This window comes from Hypomesus nipponensis, chromosome 4 (assembly GCF_054491055.1).
Source record: "Hypomesus nipponensis isolate SF chromosome 4, ASM5449105v1, whole genome shotgun sequence".
NCBI classification, from domain to species: Eukaryota; Metazoa; Chordata; class Actinopteri; order Osmeriformes; family Osmeridae; genus Hypomesus; species Hypomesus nipponensis.
The window spans coordinates 14519993-14537500 of record NC_140364.1 but is presented as its reverse complement, the minus strand read 5'-3'; the positions used below and the strand labels follow the sequence as shown (position 1 = coordinate 14537500).

The 17508-nt window shown below is 52.5% G+C and overlaps 1 protein-coding gene across 1 annotated transcript in view; it reads right to left on the bottom strand.

Annotated features, from left to right (window-relative positions):
- The window catches only part of rbms3 (RNA binding motif, single stranded interacting protein), a 133947-nt gene that overhangs the window by 108397 nt on the left and 8042 nt on the right, over positions 1-17508 (bottom strand). The window lies entirely within an intron of this gene.

The following is a 17508-nucleotide window of genomic DNA, read 5'->3' as shown; positions in this document are numbered from 1 at the left end:
GCTCTAACTCCACATGGGTCCTTCCTCTTCTTATAGTCCCTCCATTTCCTCCATTTCCTCCATTTCCTCCCTTCCTCCCTCCCTGGGTGAGTGTGTCTCCCGTTAGTGGATTTATGAGCCAGGACCCAGGACACCCCCCCCCCCTCTCCCACCCTCCCCCCCTCCTCCCTCCCACCCTCCCTCCTGCACATCTATATCTCTGTTCCAGAGTGTCGCTGCCCTGCTGACTGAGATGGAGCTGTGCCCTGCGGGGGAGAGGGGGGGAGAGGGAGAGAAAGAGCTCTATTTGACCATTTGAACCCCTTCAGAATCCCCCCTCTGACACGCCCACCCACACACTTAGCTGTGTGTCCTCCCCCTCCTCCCCCTTCCTCCCCCCTCCGGAGAGAGTTCTCTTGAAGAGGGTAAAGAGATGCTCTTATCACTGGGAGGCCAATTATCATGCTGAGATAACTGGAACCCACGGCCAAGCACTTAGTAACAGAAGACTCACACTCACACACACACTCACTCACTCACACACCCACACACACACTCACACACACTCACATTCACAGACAGACATGCCATTATCTAACTGGTCTTTCTCACATTAATTTAACTTAAGTTATGTAACTAAACATCACTATTTCTCTACAGCAGGTAGTAATAAAGAGACTGAAAGGAACTGAGACAAAGTACACATGGATGAAGGCATGTAAGGGTCTGTTACGTGGGCACACCCTTCCTCGCGTGATTGCAAATTCTGACGCAACGCTTCACAAAGATTTAACTAGAAGCCTTGACTCTGGGCTGCAGCTGAACCTCTCTGTCACACACACCCCCCCCTCCTCACACACACACCAGCAGACTGTCTGTGTGAATGTTTCACCATCACTGGAGATGCAGGATGGGGTGGCCAGTGAAGGTGATTCAGATCAGGAGCAGGACTCCTGCGAGACAGGGAACAGACAGGGAACAGACAGGGAACAGACAGGGAACAGAGACTCCTCCTCTCCTGTCCCTCCCTTCTCCTCCCTAATCCAGTCCTCTGTCCCTTTATGTCCTCCTCCATCAGTCCCTCCCTCCCTCCCCTCTTCCTCCAGACTTGGCTTGCGTCCTGGGCAGTGGAATTCACGTGTCCCGCCCTATCGATTTGCTTTCATTTTTAAGGTCAGGAGCCGAAACCGTACACAATGAGGCATGGCCGGCCACACAGGGGGAGGAGAGGGAGGGAGGGAGGGAGGCAGGGAGGCAGGGAGGCAGGCAGGCAGGCAGGGAGGCAGGGAGGGAGGGAGGGAGGGAGGGAGGGAGGCAGGCAGGCAGGCAGGCAGGCAGGCAGGCAGGCAGGCAGGCAGGCAGGGAGGGAGGGAGGGAGGGAGGGAGGGAGGGAGGGAGGGAGGGAGGGAGGGAGGGAGGGAGGGAGGGAGGGAGGGAGGGAGGGAGGGAGGGAGGGAGGGAGGGAGGGAGGGAGGGAGGGAGGGAGGGAGGGAGGGAGGGAGGGAGGGAGGGAGGGAGGGAGGGAGGGAGGGAGGGAGGGAGGGAGGGAGGGAGGGAGGGAGGGAGGGAGGGAGGGAGGGAGGGAGGGAGGGAGGGAGGGAGGCGGGGGCTGTTACTTAAAGACCCGGAGGAGAATGCTTGTCCGGGGGGAATTGGCCTCTCTGAGCCCTGAGAAATGAGCGTCTAAAAGAGCGACTAGCATTGTGAGTGTATGCATATCTGTGTGCAAGTGTGTCTGTGTGTGTGACCCTGCTACTGGCGAGTGTGAATTCATTTTCTGGTGTTCCATGCCTGGTTTATTTGATATTGCTGGTTAATAAATACATTTAACATCTAACACACACCTCCACACACATACACCTCCACACACACCTCCACACACACCTCCACACACACCTCCACACACACACCTCCACACACACCTCCCACGGTTACACGCCCCTCTGCAGGCATGCCAGAGACTCCTATTTGCCTCTCTGTATTCCAGCTAGCGGAGCCGTTTCCGCGGGCCGCAGGATGCAGCTGAGCAGGACCAGGGGCCTGGACCGCAGGATCTTTATGACTGTATTAACTGAGGATGATAAATCTATACTGTGGTACAGTATACAAGCCTGGCTCCTGCTAACAGACCAGTATATACTCACACACACACACACAAATAACACACACACACACACACACACACACACACACATACTCTAACAGCAGCTGAGGCATGACTGACAGCACGGGAAAATGAGCCAGAGAAATGAAATGTGTGTGTGTGCGTGTGTGCATGGGAACGTGTGTGTGACTGACTGTTGTGACAGATTGCGTGACAGAAATGGATCCATGGTGAACTCACACAGAGAGAGACAGAGACAGAAAAAGAGAGTGAGAGAGTGAGACAGAGAGAGAGAGAGAGACAGAGAGAGCAGTGAATCATTTCAATCTAGATCAAAAGGCAGCAAATCAAAGTTGAGCAGAGCATCGACCAGCAATGGAACCTCCACCAATCACACACATGGCAGTATTTACTGTTAGCTCTATTATCCAATCAGAGAGAAGCACACTCATCTAAGAAGGACATGTTAATGCAGAAGTGATGAATGAAGACTTGAGGGTGTTGGAGATCATGGTGCTGTGTGTGAGTGTGTGTGAGTGTGTGTAAGGGGGTGTATGCATGTGTGAGTGTGTGCGCGCTGTATAGGAGGCTTCACAGTGAGAGGGTGTGTGTGTGAGAGTGTGTGTGAGAGAGAGAGAGAGAGAGAGAGAGAGAGAGAGAGAGAGAGAGAGAGAGAGAAAGCCTGCGTTGCCGTGGTAATTGGTCTTGATTTATAGAGGGCCACAACAGACAGACAGCTGGGAACTGGCCGTGTTCCACAGTCATGTTCCCCTATCACAGCCAACCCCCTCCACACACACACACACACACACTGCTCTGAGAGTTGCTGTCGCATCCTCACTATCTGTCTGTCTGTGTGTGTGTGTGTGTGTGTGTGTGTGTGTTTGCGTCTGTGTGCGCTCATCCATCTTTGCCAGTGTGTTGCAGACTGCGAGTGTGTCTTAAGGACATGAGTGTGTATGAGAAGCTGTGTGTGTGTAGGTGTGTCTGTGTGTGTGTAGGTGTGTCTGTGTGTGTGTAGGTGTGTCTGTGTGTGTGTAGGTGTGTCTGTGTGTGTGTAGGTGTGTCTGTGTGTGTGAGTGTGAGTGGGAAAGCATGCACCAGAGTGTGTGGATGCATGCATTGAAAGAATAAGATGTTAAAGACTGTAAAAAAATCAAAAAGCTATCTTACAGCATAAGCAGAAACTCAGCTCAGGTTCATTCCTAGCTGGAACCCAGAGACACCTGTCTCGTAAACACACACCTGCACCCTGACCGCCTGGATACTGACAGAGAGAACCAGAGAAGGAGAGGGGGATATAGACACCCTCCTATAGACACCCTCCTATAGACTCCCTCCTATAGACTCCCTCCTATAGACTCCCTCCTATAGACTTCCTCCTATAGACACCCTCCTATAGACTCCCTCCTATAGACACCCTCCTATAGACTCCCTCCTATGGACACCCTCCTATAGACACCCTCCTATAGACTCCCTCCTATAGACTCCCTCCTATAGACACCCTCCTATAGACACCCTCCTATAGACTCCCTCCTATGGACACCCTCCTATAGACACCCTCCTATAGATTCCCTCCTATAGACTCCCTCCTATAGACACCCTCCTATAGACACCCTCCTATAGACACCTTCCTATAGACTCCCTCCTATAGACACCTTCCTATAGACTCCCTCCTATAGACACCCTCCTATAGACACCCTCCTATAGACACCCTCCTATAGACACCTTCCTATAGACTCCCTCCTATAGACACCCTCCTATAGACTCCCTCCTATAGACACCCTCCTATAGACACCCTCCTATAGACTCCCTCCTATAGACTCCCTCCTATAGACTCCCTCCTATAGACTCCCTCCTATAGACTCCCTCCTATAGACACCCTCCTATAGACACCCTCCTATAGACACCCTCCTATAGACTCCCTCCTATAGACTCCCTCCTATAAACTCCCTCCTATAGACAGGAGCTGGGTGTGTTTAGGTGTCATAGTACCAGAGACGAGGAGGGCTGGAAGGAGGGATTACGACAACTTAGCCCTGGAAACAGGCCATAGCAGGGAGAGGGAAAGACAGGGAGACAAGGACAGAGATAGAGGCAGGCAAGGAGACAGATGAGATAGAGAGAAAAAGAGAGAGAGATGAGAGAGAGAGAGAGAGAGAGAGACTGAGAACATGTCTTGTTCAGCTAGAGGGAGGGAGATGACGTACGCCTGAGAGAAACATAAATATTTGGTCTGATTTGTCATCGTTATAGCCAGCTGGACTGTGCGTGTGGGAGGACGGAGAGAGGGAAGGAGAGGGGGAGAGAGAGAGTGAGAAACAGAGAGGAAACAAGGGAGAGAGAGAGATAGAGAGATAGAGAGAGAGAGAGAGAGAGAGAGAGAGAGAGAGAGAGAGAGAGAGAACAGAAGGTTCCAGATTCTGACTGTAGCTCCCCAAGCCCCCTGGTGTCTGTTAAGAAACACTTTAACTTGAACACAATAACATCTTGAACTGAAACACAATAACAATCTGGCCAGCAAGGTCCTGTCTCACACCTCATTAGAGTTACATCCACCGCTGTTCAATTACGACCAATCTAAACCCACTAAGACTACGCATCAACCCTGTACTTTATTCAATCTTCTGTTGCCGCGGTGTCCTGGACGTTTCATGTTGATCTGTTTGGACTGGTGGGACCAGGAGTCCTTCACCTCTCTCTGCAGGGGTCGAGGCTGGGGCTGGGGCTGGGACTGAGGCTGGGAAGGAGGCAGGGGCTGGGGGTAGGGCCAGGAGTTGAGGCTGGGGGGAGCAGATATGTAGTCCCAGAGAGAGGGGCTGGGGCTGGAGGGATATTCACATTCTGTCTTTAACTGGGCACATTCTCCAGGAGTCAGTTGTGTTTCTCACAGGAAGTCCCAACACTAACAGAGGCATGGAGGGTCAGGAGACACACACATACACTCTCTCTCTCTCTCTCTCTCTCTCTCTCTCTCTCTCTCTCTCTCTCCCTCCCTCCCTTCCCTCACCCTCTCTCAGACTTAGTCACGCACATACGCCTGGCACAATGCCTGGCTCTGCTGACACCAGCAACAGAGAGCAAGAACACACACACGGACACACACAGACACACACAGAGACACACACAGAGACAGAGACACACACACGTACTCAGAGACACACACAGATGATAGATAATGCAGTCTGGGTTTTAAGCAGTACACATCCACTATCTAACACAGTGTGTCTACACTGGTCCAGTCATGCATATAGACTCCCTAACCTCCACCTGCACCAGCTCTACTGTCCTAGTCTGGTCTAATCTAGTCTGGTCCAATCTCGTCTGGTCTAATCTAGTTGTGTCTGGTCTGCAGCTGGTTTTATCAGATAGAGTAATAGAGAGAGAGAGAGAGAGAGAGAGAGGGAGAGAGAGAGAGAGAGAGAAAGAGAGAGAGAGAGAGAGAGAGAGAGAGAGAGAAGAGAGAGAGAGAGAGAGAGAGGGAGGGAGAGAGAGAGACATGTCTTGTTCATCTATTCTTCAGACACATGTACATATCTCTCCCAGAAGAGCAGAGCAGAGCTTTAAGTTCATAAATAAGACTGTGAGAAGCCTACAGGCCAGCACTGCCCTAAACAGAGTTACAGCCCAACATGGAGACAGTGTGTGTGTGTGTGTGTGTCAGAGAGAGAGAGAGAGAAAGAGAGAGAGAGGGAGACAGAGACAGAGACAGAGACAGAGACAGAGAGAGAGAGAGAGAGAGAGAGAGAGAGAGAGAGAGAGAGAGAGAGAGTGCTGTGTGCACTTTCACAGTTACAGAATGCTGTTCATCTTGGCGTTACAAATACTGAAGGTGCCTCCATTCACTCAGATGAATAGACATGCCCGGCTCTGCCCCTATAACGCTCACACAATTACACTTCTGCTTTTCATCCACATACCCCAGTACAGTTTCATCTTAATCTCTATACGAGGGCAAACCTGACCCCTGTGTGTGTGTGTGTGTGTGAGTGAGTGTGTGTGAGTATGAGTGTGTTTGTGTGTGTGTGAGATTGTGTGGGTATAGTGCACGCTCAGGCATGTGTGTGTGTGTGACACAACTTTCTGTCTAATTAGGCCAGTGTGATCCAGAGAGGAGAAATTCCGATCCGCAACACTGCCTTCCCCTGGCAGATAACACACACACACAAACTCCCCCTCTCCAGCACCTGTCTAAAAAATGTAATCTTTCTCCCTGGCAAAGTAGCCATACTGTCAAGGGAACGTCACGTTAGCGCCCCAGCCAAATGTATTTCATGAGTCGTCCATGACAAACGCCTGTCTAGATAGCACCAGCAGCATCGGCTGAAGCACAGAGCTCCGCCCGGCTGGAGACAAACCAGCACGCTAGCAAGGCCTCCTCCACTGCCTGTTAGCAACCACTTTCACATCATTCATCTGGAAAACAGGAAAACATGGCGGCACTTTCCTCCTGGGGCGGCACAGTGGAAGGCGTGCATTTCTCTACGCGTGGAAACCTCACGGGAGGATTGACGACTAGCATGCTATGCTGCCGCTGCATGGCGTGGTTGTAAAATAGACCAGCTAACATGAACTCTTCAACAGACCAGCTAACATGGACTCATCCATAGACCAGCTAACATAAACTCTTCTACATACCAGCTAACATAAACTCTTCTACATACCAGCTAACATAAACTCTTCTACATACCAGCTAACATAAACTCTTCTACAGACCAGCTAACATAAACTCTTCTACATACCAGCTAACATAAACTCTTCTACATACCAGCTAACATGGACTCTTCTACATACCAGCTAACATGGACTCATCCATAGACCAGCTAACATCCTCATCCATCTGTGCATTAGGGTTGCAGTACTACACTATCCATACTCATCCTTAAAGTGTAGCTGTGTTGTGTAGCTGTGTTGTGTTGCTGTGTTGTGTAGCTGTGTTGTGTTGCTGTGTTGTGTAGCTGTGTTGTGTTGCTGTGTTGTGTAGCTGTGTTGTGTAGTTGTGTAGCTGTGTTGTGTAGCTGTGTTGTGTTGCTGTGTTGTGTAGCTGTGTTGTGTAGTTGTGTAGCTGTGTTGTGTAGCGGTGTTGTTTAGATGTGTTGTGTGGCAGTGTGACTGCTGACTGCGCTGTCTTCCTGCCTTAAGGAGCACCCCTCTCTCTCTCTCTCTCTCTCTCTCTCTCTCTCTCCAGCCCTCCCTCTACCTTCCTTCCCCCCTCCTTCTCTCATTTCCCTCCCTCCTTCTCTCTCCTCCCTCTTCCTTGCCATAGGGGACCCGTGTAAGTTGCTGAGCAGGGTTTAGTAGGCCAGAGAACACAGCAGAATGTTCCGGATTCAAAGAGGTTTAGGCAACAGGCTCCTTGGAGGACCGGAGACATTACTCAACACAGCAGCCTACCTACCCCTACCCCCCCCCCCCCCCCCCACACCCCTCACTCCCCCTGCTCACGTCACGATGACAGATACACTGTGCATGCCGCACACTAGGGCACAGTGTAGAAGGCAGTGAAGCAGTGTCATCATGTGTGAGGCAGTATGCTACTACCCTGCTCTACAGAGAGAACGTTCTACTACCCTGCTCTACAGAGAGAACGTTCTACTACCCTGCTCTACAGAGAGAACGTTCTACTACCCTGCTCTACAGAGAGAACGTTCTACTACCCTGCTCTACAGAGAGAACGTTCTACTACCCTGCTCTACAGAGAGAACGTTCTACTACCCTGCTCTACAGAGAGAACGTTCTACTACCCTGCTCTACAGAGAGAACGTTCTACTACCCTGCTCTACAGAGAGAACGTTCTACTACCCTGCTCTACAGAGAGAACGTTCTATTACCCTGCTCTACAGAGAGAACGTTCTACTACCCTGCTCTACAGAGAGAACGTTCTACTACCCTGCTCTACAGAGAGAACGTTCTACTACCCTGCTCTACAGAGAGAAGGGGGAAGGGGAGGGAGGGAGAGCGGGAGGGTAAGGGTTGGAAGAGAGAGAAATGAATTAGACAAAGTGAAGACAGAGAGGGAGAGAGAAACAGAGAGAGAGGGAGAGAGATAGAGGGAGAGAGAGAGGGAGAGAAACCGAGAGAGAGGGAGAGAGATAGAGGGAGAGAGAGAGAGGGAGAGAGAGAGAGGGAGAGAGAGAGGGAGAGAGAGAGGGAGAGAGAGAGGGAGAGAGAGGGAGAGAGAGGGAGAGAACAGAGTGATAGCTGGTAAGAGGTCTGGGCCAGAGAGGGGGAGATGTGGAGTGTTAGCCCCAGCCGTCTGCAGTGATTAATTCATGAGATAAGTCACCAGTTCTGTGGAACAGGAGAGTGCAACAGTGTAAGGTTTCCCCCCTGCTGCAGTGACTCAGGCCTGCTACACACACACACACACACCAACACCCGTACGCACAAACACATGCACACACACTTCCACACATACGCACGCACCTACACACACACACCCAGGGGAAGAGTTTAGCGGGTGCAGCGGTCAGGGATCAGGCCTGACTAGGGTTTCTCCTCAGCAGCCAGGCACAGGAGCAGAAACACCCTGCTGGTTCTCAGATCCTGCCCTGTTTATAGGGGAAGGGTGTAGTTCAGTGGGGAAGGGTGTAGTTCAGTTAGGATGGGTGCAGCTCAGTGATAGAAAGAGGAAGAGGTGGAGGAGGACAAAGGAGGAGAAGGAGGATGAAACGAAAACAAGGAGTTCCTCGTTATGTTATCCAATCAGAGCTGGCTGCACGCCTAGCGGGTGGCCAATCAGGGATCAATCAGACGCTGAAGGGTGTGGGGGGGAGGGGTCGCTGTGAAGGATGCGAGACGGTGTAAAGGAGATGGGCGAAGACACGGCGATGCAGGGAGAAGAGGAGAGGGAGGAGAGGAGGGGAGAAGATGGGAGGGAGAGGGGAGGAGGGGAGGTTAGGGGAGGGGAGAGGAGAGGAAGGGAGAGGAGGGGAGAGGAGAGGAGGGGAGGGGAGGGAGAGGGGAGGAGGGGAGGAGGGGAGGAGGGGAGGAGGGGAGGTTAGGGGAGAGGAGGGGAGGGGAGAGGAGAGTAAAGGAGAGGAGGGAGAGGGGAGGAGGGGAGGTTAGGGGAGGGGAGAGGAGAGGAGAGGAGAGGAGAGGAGAGGAGAGGAGAGGAGAGGAGAGGAGAGGAGGGGAGAGGAGAGGAGGGAGAGGGGAGGAGGGGAGGTTAGGGGAGGGGAGAGGAGAGGAGAGGAGGGGAGAGATGTCCAGACTCGAAAGTCACAGACAAAACCTTCTTAGTCTTCTTCTGATACCATAAATAAGACACTATATTTGATATATGAGACTTGTAGTCTTCATCCTGCTGGCCCTATCGGAGCCCCTCTACAGCACAGGGGCCCTGAGGCTAGTGCGCTTCCATACACGTGTAAACATGCTTCCTGGGCGTCCGAGCCCGGCAACACCAGCACCTGCCTCCGCTCTCTGAACTAAGGGACACTAGCCAGCCGTGGGCTGCTAGGAGTTATGGCTGTTGTCAAACCGCTAAGCAGAGAAAGAATGTTCCGGGGGACCGTGAGACAAACACAAGGATGTTTATCGTTGGGTGGTTTCAGGATTCAAGGACTCAATTTTTCTATCACTTGTGCCCCAGTTAAGCTTGACTGAGCTTGGCGTGATGGATGTGTGTGTGTGTGTGTGTTTTAGGGTGTTACAGATATTCTGTGTTTGCGCTAAAGCGTTGCAGTGTTTATGCAGATGGAGGAGCTGCAGAGGGGGCTCTTTCCTCCTGGGCAGCTAAAGAGCCCGGGCATTATTCTGCGTGACAAACAGGTCTGGGGATCCACTAGGTCACCTCAGAGAGCCTGTCATCTGACTGGAAGCGGCATGTGCAGGAGAACTATTTAAAGACTTCAGAGACACAGAGAGGAAGAGAGGGAGGGAGGGAGAGAGAGAGAGAGGGGGGAGAGAGAGATGGAGATGGAGAGGGGAGAAGGAAGAGAGAAAGGGGGGGAGAGAGGGAGGGAGAGAGAGATGGAGAGGGGGGAAAGGGAGAGAGGGGAGGGAGGAAGAGAGGAGGAAGAAAGAGAGAGAGACATTCTTCTCCTTCATTCCCTGCAGCTAAACAATAAATAACTAAATCACAACACACTTAAAAGCCTCATGCCACAATGCACACACATCCCTCCTCCCCCCTCCCTCCCTCCCTCTCTCCCTCCCCCTGTCCCTCCTCCTCCTCCCCCCAGCCTAGCCTAACATTCTCTCTCAGCTGCCATAAATGATTTCAATTCGGAGAAAAGAACAGTCCACATAAGTAATCAGTTTCAACTCTCTCAGCAATGGACTTATTTGACAACTCTGCCACATTAGACAGCCACCGGTGGAGAAGACAAAAGACAGGGAAAAAAGAAAAGGCATCCAATTATTTGTGTATAATGATGGCTCTGTTACGCTCCAAGCCAGGACCTTCCAGACGAAGCTCTCTCTCCTCCTCCTCCTCATCCTCCTCATCCTCCTCCCCTCTCTCTCTCTCCTCCTCCTCCCCTCTCTCTCCTTCTCCTCTCCCTCTCTCTCCCCCCCAGTAGTAAAAAGGTACTCCAGGAGGAATGGATAACTTGACCTTGAGGGACCCTCCACCATCCAGAAACCAAACAGCAACTTGGTCAACACTGGACACCCCACCCTCCCCTCCATGCACCACCCATCCTCTCCTCCCCCTCTCCTCTCCTCATCCTCTCCTCCCCCTCTCCTCTCCTCCCCCTCTCCTCTCCCTCTCCTCTTCCTGTCCTCTTCTCCCCCTCTTCTCATCCTCTCCTCCCCCTCTCCTCATCCTCTCCTCCCCCTCTCCTCCCCCTCTCCTCATCCTCTCCTCATCCTCTCCTCATCCTCTCCTCCCCCTCTCCTCTCCTCCCCCTCTCCTCTCCCTCTCCTCATCCTGTCCTCTTCTCCCCCTCTTCTCATCATCTCCTCCCCCTCTCCTCATCCTCTCTTCTCCTCCCCCTCTCCTCATCCTCTCCTCATCCTCTCCTCATCCTCTCCTCTCCTCATCCTCTCCTCCCCCTTTCCTCATCCTCATCCTCTCCCTCTCCTCATCCCCTCCTCCCCCTCTCTTCTCCTCTCCTCTCCTCATCCTCTCCTCTCGCTGTGTAACTGCTGGGAAGGGCTTTGGGAAGTAACCAGATCCTTGCCCCCTCCACCCCCCCTCTCTCCCCCGGGCAGATCACTGGAGGGAGGGAGGGGAGAGGGCGGAGAGGGGATAAAGGGGAGGAGAGACGGAGGGGGAGGAGAGGGCGGGGAATGGGAGGGAGGAGGGGGGAGGAGGAGAGAGCGGGGGATGAGAGGGAGGAGAGGAGGGGGAAGGGGGAGGAGAGGGCAGGGGAGGAGAGGGAGGAGGGGGTCTCTTATGAGAAGACAACAGAGGCAGCAGCCTATGAGGAGAGGGAGGCAGCAGCTTGTGTGACTCGACAGTGCACTCTTGCCCTCCACCGATTCTCGTTGTCGATGGAGACCGTTAATAATTCATGGGCCCTCGGATCGTCCCTGCTCTAATTGGTGAGCTGTTCTCCCTCTCCATGGACCGCGGGGATGGAGAGGTAGCTGTGTCGCTGGCAAGACCGGGAACTCTCTCTCCTTCTCTTTCTCTCCTTCTCTTTCTCTCCTCTCTCTCTCCTTCTCTTTCTCTCCTTCTCTCTCTCTCCTCTCTCTCTCCTTCTCTCTCTCTCCTTCTCTCTCTTTCCTTCTCTCTCTCTCCTTCTCTCTCTCCATTTCTCCACCATTTTCACTTTGTACCTCTCTCTCCTTTCCTCTTCATCGTCTAAAAAAATCCTAGTTTGAAGTTGAGAGAGTGTACAGTGTGTGTGTACCATGTGTGTGTACAGTGTGTGTGTACCATGTGTGTACCATGTCTGAGCCAGCTCTTGAGCTGCTTTCACACACTCTGAAAAGGGGAAACGGAACAGTCAGAAAATCGTCCTCTCCAGAGTCCTCTCCCTGGTCTCCAGGGCCGCGTGTAAACAAATCCCTCCTCTCTGTGTTCTGTCCTGTCCCCCACACACACACACAGACGTTCACCTGATGCCTTTCACCTTGAGAGCTGCCGCCAAAACACTAGCCACCACATCGAACGGCTGTCCTCCAACCCTCCCCCGCCTCTCTCTCCCATCCACTCTTGTTTATCGCATTACCGGCTGCCGTCTCTCTCTCTCTCTCCCCCCTCTCCTCTCCCCCTCTCTCTCTCTCTCTCTCTCTCTCTCCCCCCCCCCCTCCTCTCTCTCTCTCTCTCTCTCTCTCTGCGTCTTGAAGGCAATCTGGGGGGAGGCAGATGGCTGAGCGGTTAGGGAATCGGGCTATTAATCAGAAGGTTGCCGGTTCGATTGCCGTGCCAATTGACGTTGTGTCCTTGGGCAAGGCACTTGTCCCTGCACTTACTCTAAGTCGCTCTGGATAAGAGCATCTGCTAAATGACTAAATGTAAATGTAAACTAAATAGCTGTGTGGCCACAGCGCCCTGGTCCATTACTGCAGACCCCTGTGTGTGTGTGGGTGAGTGTGTGTGTGTGAGTGTGTGTGAGTAAACTAACCAGCAGTGTGGCGTCACACCCCCTCCCCCCTCCCCCCTCCTTGATGGACACGTCTAGAAACATGTCTGATCCGATTCAACAGTTGCCGTGGCAGCGCTGTCAGGCTGCCCAGGTGTGTAACCAGGGTTACCAGGGTCACCGCCGACCATAACAAATCAGCTTTTACTGGAGGGATGAGAGGAGCGCTGGGACCAGGTATCAAAGCACCTCGCTAAAACACACACACACAATATCCCGGCCAGGAGATTGGATTCTCCCCGCTCACGGGCGCCCACAACAACGGGGTCAGGGGTCACCTCACAATCTTCACGGGTCACTGCTGAACACCCTCAGTTGAACACCTCCACTTCCTCCATTAACTGGCATCCGCTTACACAGGCGGAGGAGAGAATATACCCCTTCTCACTGTTCCAGGTGTGTGTGTGTGGTGTTTGTGTGTGGTGAGGGTGTGCGTGTTTGGGAAATATGTATCTGTGTGTGTCTGTGTGTGTTTGTGTGTGTGGAAGGGGTTTGATGAAGTCAGAACGCAGGTCAAGCTATTAAGAGTTTATCTTTAAAATCTGAAACGTCTTGTGGTGTAAACAAACACACACACACACACACAGAGTATTTTATCTGGTGTGCGTTATCTGTTCTGGCATACATCCACTCATCTGAGCCTCCTCATTTGCACAGCAGACTTTGCGTGAGTGACAGGTCCATGTGTGTGAACACCGCTGTGGTACGCTGCGAGCAGACAACAGAACCTTTCTTCTGACGAGCCCAGCTTCTCTACCGACACACGTCCCTCTCGCTACGACCTTCACCCCCCCCCCCCGCTTTCACACTGAGGGGAAATGCTCCGCATGAGGAAGCCTGACAACAAGGTTATACCAACAACAACAACGTTGTTGTTTTGGCAGCTGAGGAAGCGGTTGCTCTGCGATGTGGCTGGTGAATACCGGCCGTTCCCTTGACTTTGGCCACCAGACAGAGTTAAGAATTACACACTTCTGATCCGAGATGTGCTGCTGTGCTTTCAAAACACACGATTTGTCCGTCGGTCTAGATAAAAGAGTCTGCTAAGTGAGTACAAACGTAAAAAGGAGAAGAGTCAAACCAGGAAACCAGAGGAAGCTGGACAGGAAGTAGGAGGAAGCCAAACAGGAAGTAGGAGCAGAACGTGGGAATGTCTCTGACCTCTATGACAGAAGCAGAGAGCTTGTCTAAAAATATCTGTCAGCGGGCAGTGAGTCATGAATGGACGTCCTTACAAAGATTTTAGCTAGCTAAGAAGCACCGGTTCAATCCCCCGCCTTTACAACCATTGGGGGCTACTTCAATGGGGTCACACTGAGTGAGTGTGTGTCTGTGTGAATGACAGGCTGGTGATCCCTGGCCAGTGAGGTGTGTTTGCTGTTGAAGCCGTGGTTCTGGAGTCAGCAGCTTGTTTGGGTTATGAGAGAAGAGTTCAGAGGGCTGTTTGGGGATGAACGCAGACGGGGTGGGAGTGTGAGGGGACATGAGAAGGCTGGCAGGAAGGGTGGGAGAGGGAGGCAGGGGGGGAGAGGGAGAGAGAAAGAGAGGTGTGGGAGAGAGAGAGAGAGAGAGAGAGAGAGAGAGAAAGAGAGAGAGAGAGAAAGAGAGAGAGAGAGAAAGAGAGAGAGAGAGAGAGAGAAAGAGAGAGAGGGGGAGAGGTGTGGGGGGTGCAGTCAGGGTGACTTCATGTGCTTGGCACAGGAACAGGATATCAGGTTTCCCCTCTGCAGATTCCAGCCTGCACTCTACAGACAATCCCCAGGGTTTCCTCTCTGAGGCTGTGTGTGTGAGTGTGTGAGTGTGTGTGTGTGTGTGTGTGTGTGTGTGAGTGTGTGAGTGTGTGACTGTCTGTGTAACTTGATTGTTAGCTACTCTGTTCAGTGAACTCCTTGAACTCCTCCCTGCCGACCCTGGCCTGTTCAAAGCCCAGGCTTGTATGTGTCAGTACCGACCCTGGCCTGATCAAGCTCAGGTTTGTATGTGTCAGTGCCGACCCTGGCCTGTTCAAGCCCAGGTTTGTATGTGTCAGTGCCGACCCTGGCCTGTTCAAGCCCAGGTTTGTATGTGTCAGTGCCGACCCTGGCCTGTTCAAGCCCAGGTTTGTATGTTTCGTAGTGCCGACCCTGGCCTGTTTAAGCCCAGGTTTGTATGTGTCAGTGCCGACCCTGGCCTGTTCAAGCCCAGGTTTGTATGTGTCAGTGCCGACCCTGGCCTGTTTAAGCCCAGGTTTGTATGTGTCAGTACCGACCCTGGCCTGTTCAAGCCCAGGTTTGTATGTGTCAGTGCCGACCCTGGCCTGTTCAAGCCGAGGTTTGTATGTGTCAGTGACGACCCTGGCCTGTTCAAGCCCAGGTTTGTATATGTCAGTGTGAACAACATCCCCCACCACAGCAGAGCAGGCACACCCAGGCCTTTAGGTCCACATCAGAGCACATGTAGATCTGTATTATAGGAGGACCACAGATTCAAATCCCCCTCTGTATCCCCCGCTGGATCAAAGTGTCTGCTATATAAACACATGTAGTGTTAGTGGCGTGTTAGTTCAGACACAGTCCAGGGTAAAGATACATCCTCGATGTGACCTGCCGCTCACAGTAGTAACTGCAAAGTGTACAGACATGCCCAGGGCACACACACACACACACACACACACACACACACACACAGTGGAGCTAAGCAGAGGTGTGTGTGTTAATGGTACAGACAGTTTGTCCACAGGGCTACAGAAGACAGCCCATGGCCTTACAAGGCAGGAGAGGAGAGAGGAGAGACAGAGAGGAGAGACAGAGAGGAGAGACAGAGAGGAGAGACAGAGAGGAGAGACAGAGAGGAGAGGAGAGACAGAGAGGAGAGGAGAGAGGAGAGACAGAGAGGAGAGACAGAGAGGAGAGGAGAGAGGAGAGACAGAGGAGAGACAGAGAGGAGAGACAGAGAGGAGAGACAGAGAGGAGAGACAGAGAGGAGAGACAGAGAGGAGAGACAAGAGAGGAGAGACAGAGAGGAGAGACAGAGAGGAGAGACAGAGAGGAGAGACAGAGAGGAGAGGAGAGAGGAGAGACAGAGAGGAGAGACAGAGAGGAGAGGAGAGAGGAGAGACAGAGAGGAGAGACAGAGAGGAGAGACAGAGAGGAGAGACAGAGAGGAGAGGAGAGAGGAGAGGAGAGAGAGAGAGGAGAGACAGAGAGGAGAGACAGAGAGGAGAGACAGAGAGGAGAGACAGAGAGGGGATAGAGGAGGCAGGAGGGGTACCATATACTCCTAAACATCTACGAGGGCCCGTTAACGATACAACGATTTTAACGGTATCAATCTGAGAGGGATGGTTCCTCCTGGTCTGCTTGACTAAAGCACAGCTTTCACAGGCAGGCAGCTAGCTGCTGTTTCAGGGTGCAGAGATAAATAATGGATACCAACCCAGCACTGATCCTCAGACAAGCTCATTAGGGAGGGGTGGAGTACTTGACAGGGAATTCATAATCAAGTATTTTTCTCCCCCAGTGTTTTGTAATGTCGTCAAAACATGCCCAAGGATTGAGAAGACAAGCGATTTGAAATCAGCCTTCGTTTTAAGTCTGTATTCACAAACTCACATTTGCTTCTGTTTCAAAACTCGGTAGAGTTGCGGAGACGCACGGTGCGGAATGACCCGGCATGTCGCCACGGAGACGTGACATAGAGGAGAGTTTGTTCGATTCTGTTTCAGCCGACACGCATCTCACCTCAATAATTCAAGTGAGAAGAAGAGACAGGCAATAGTGTGTGCGCGTGTGTACATGCATGCATATGTATCTGTTTGTGTGTGTGAGCGTGTGTGTGAGCGTGTGCTGTGGTGAACTCTGACCCTGAGACAGGAACAGAGTGGTGATGGAGGAGGAGAGGAAGCATCGTGTTTTAGAGGTAGCGTCACCCCGACTCCCCTCCTCTCTCTCCTCTCCCTCCTCTCTCCTCCCCCTCCTCTCCTCCCTCCCCTACTCTCCTCCTCTCCCCCCCCCCTCTCTTCCTCCCCTCCTCCCCTCCTCTCTCTCCTCCCCCTCCTCTCCTCCCTCCCCTTCTCTCCTCCTCCCCCTCCTCTCCTCCTCCCCCTCCTCTCTTCCTCCCCTCCTCCCCACCTTTCTCTCCTCTCCCTCCTCTCCTCCTCCCCCTACTCTCTCTCCTCCCCCTCCTCTTCTCCCTCCCCTACTCTCCTCCTCCCCCTCCTCTCCTCCTCCCCCTTCTCTCCTCCTCCCCCTCCTCTCTTCCTCCCCTCCTCTCCTCATCCCAGCAGGCCAGGGCCTCATCCCTCCTCTCCTCTTCCCTCTCTGCTCTCCTCTCCCAATCTTTCCTCTTCCCTCTCTCCTCTCTTCTACCATTCTCTCCTCTTCCCTCTCTCCTCTCTTCTACCATTCTCTCCTCTTCCCTCTCTCCTTTCCTCTTCCTCCCCTCCCCTAGGTTAACAGGCTGGGTTAGAGGAGCTGAGGCTAGGTTAGCAGGATGTTGGTAGCAGGGCAGCAGAACTCATGACTGTTTTATCTGCTTCCTTCACAGTAGAACAAGCTTTTACCACAACCCTTTCTCAAGCTTGGCATGACACGGTATTTTCATTGAGTCTGTCACTGTTAATTCAGTTCTGTGTGTGTGAGAGAGAAAGTTTGTGTGTGTGGATTGTCTGTGTGTGTGTGAGAGTATATGTGTGAGTGTGTGGGTGCGCGTGTGAAATTGTGTGTGTATGTCTGTGTGTGTGTGTGAGAGTTTGTGCGTGTGTGTAGTGTCTGTGTGTGTGTATGTATGTGTGTGTCCATGATAACCAGATCCCTGTCTCGTTAGTAAGCCTACACCCCCATTTGCATGTCTGTGGCTTGAATCTCAGTCAGATCCCTACAGAGACACTAACTCATTGGTGTGAGGGGC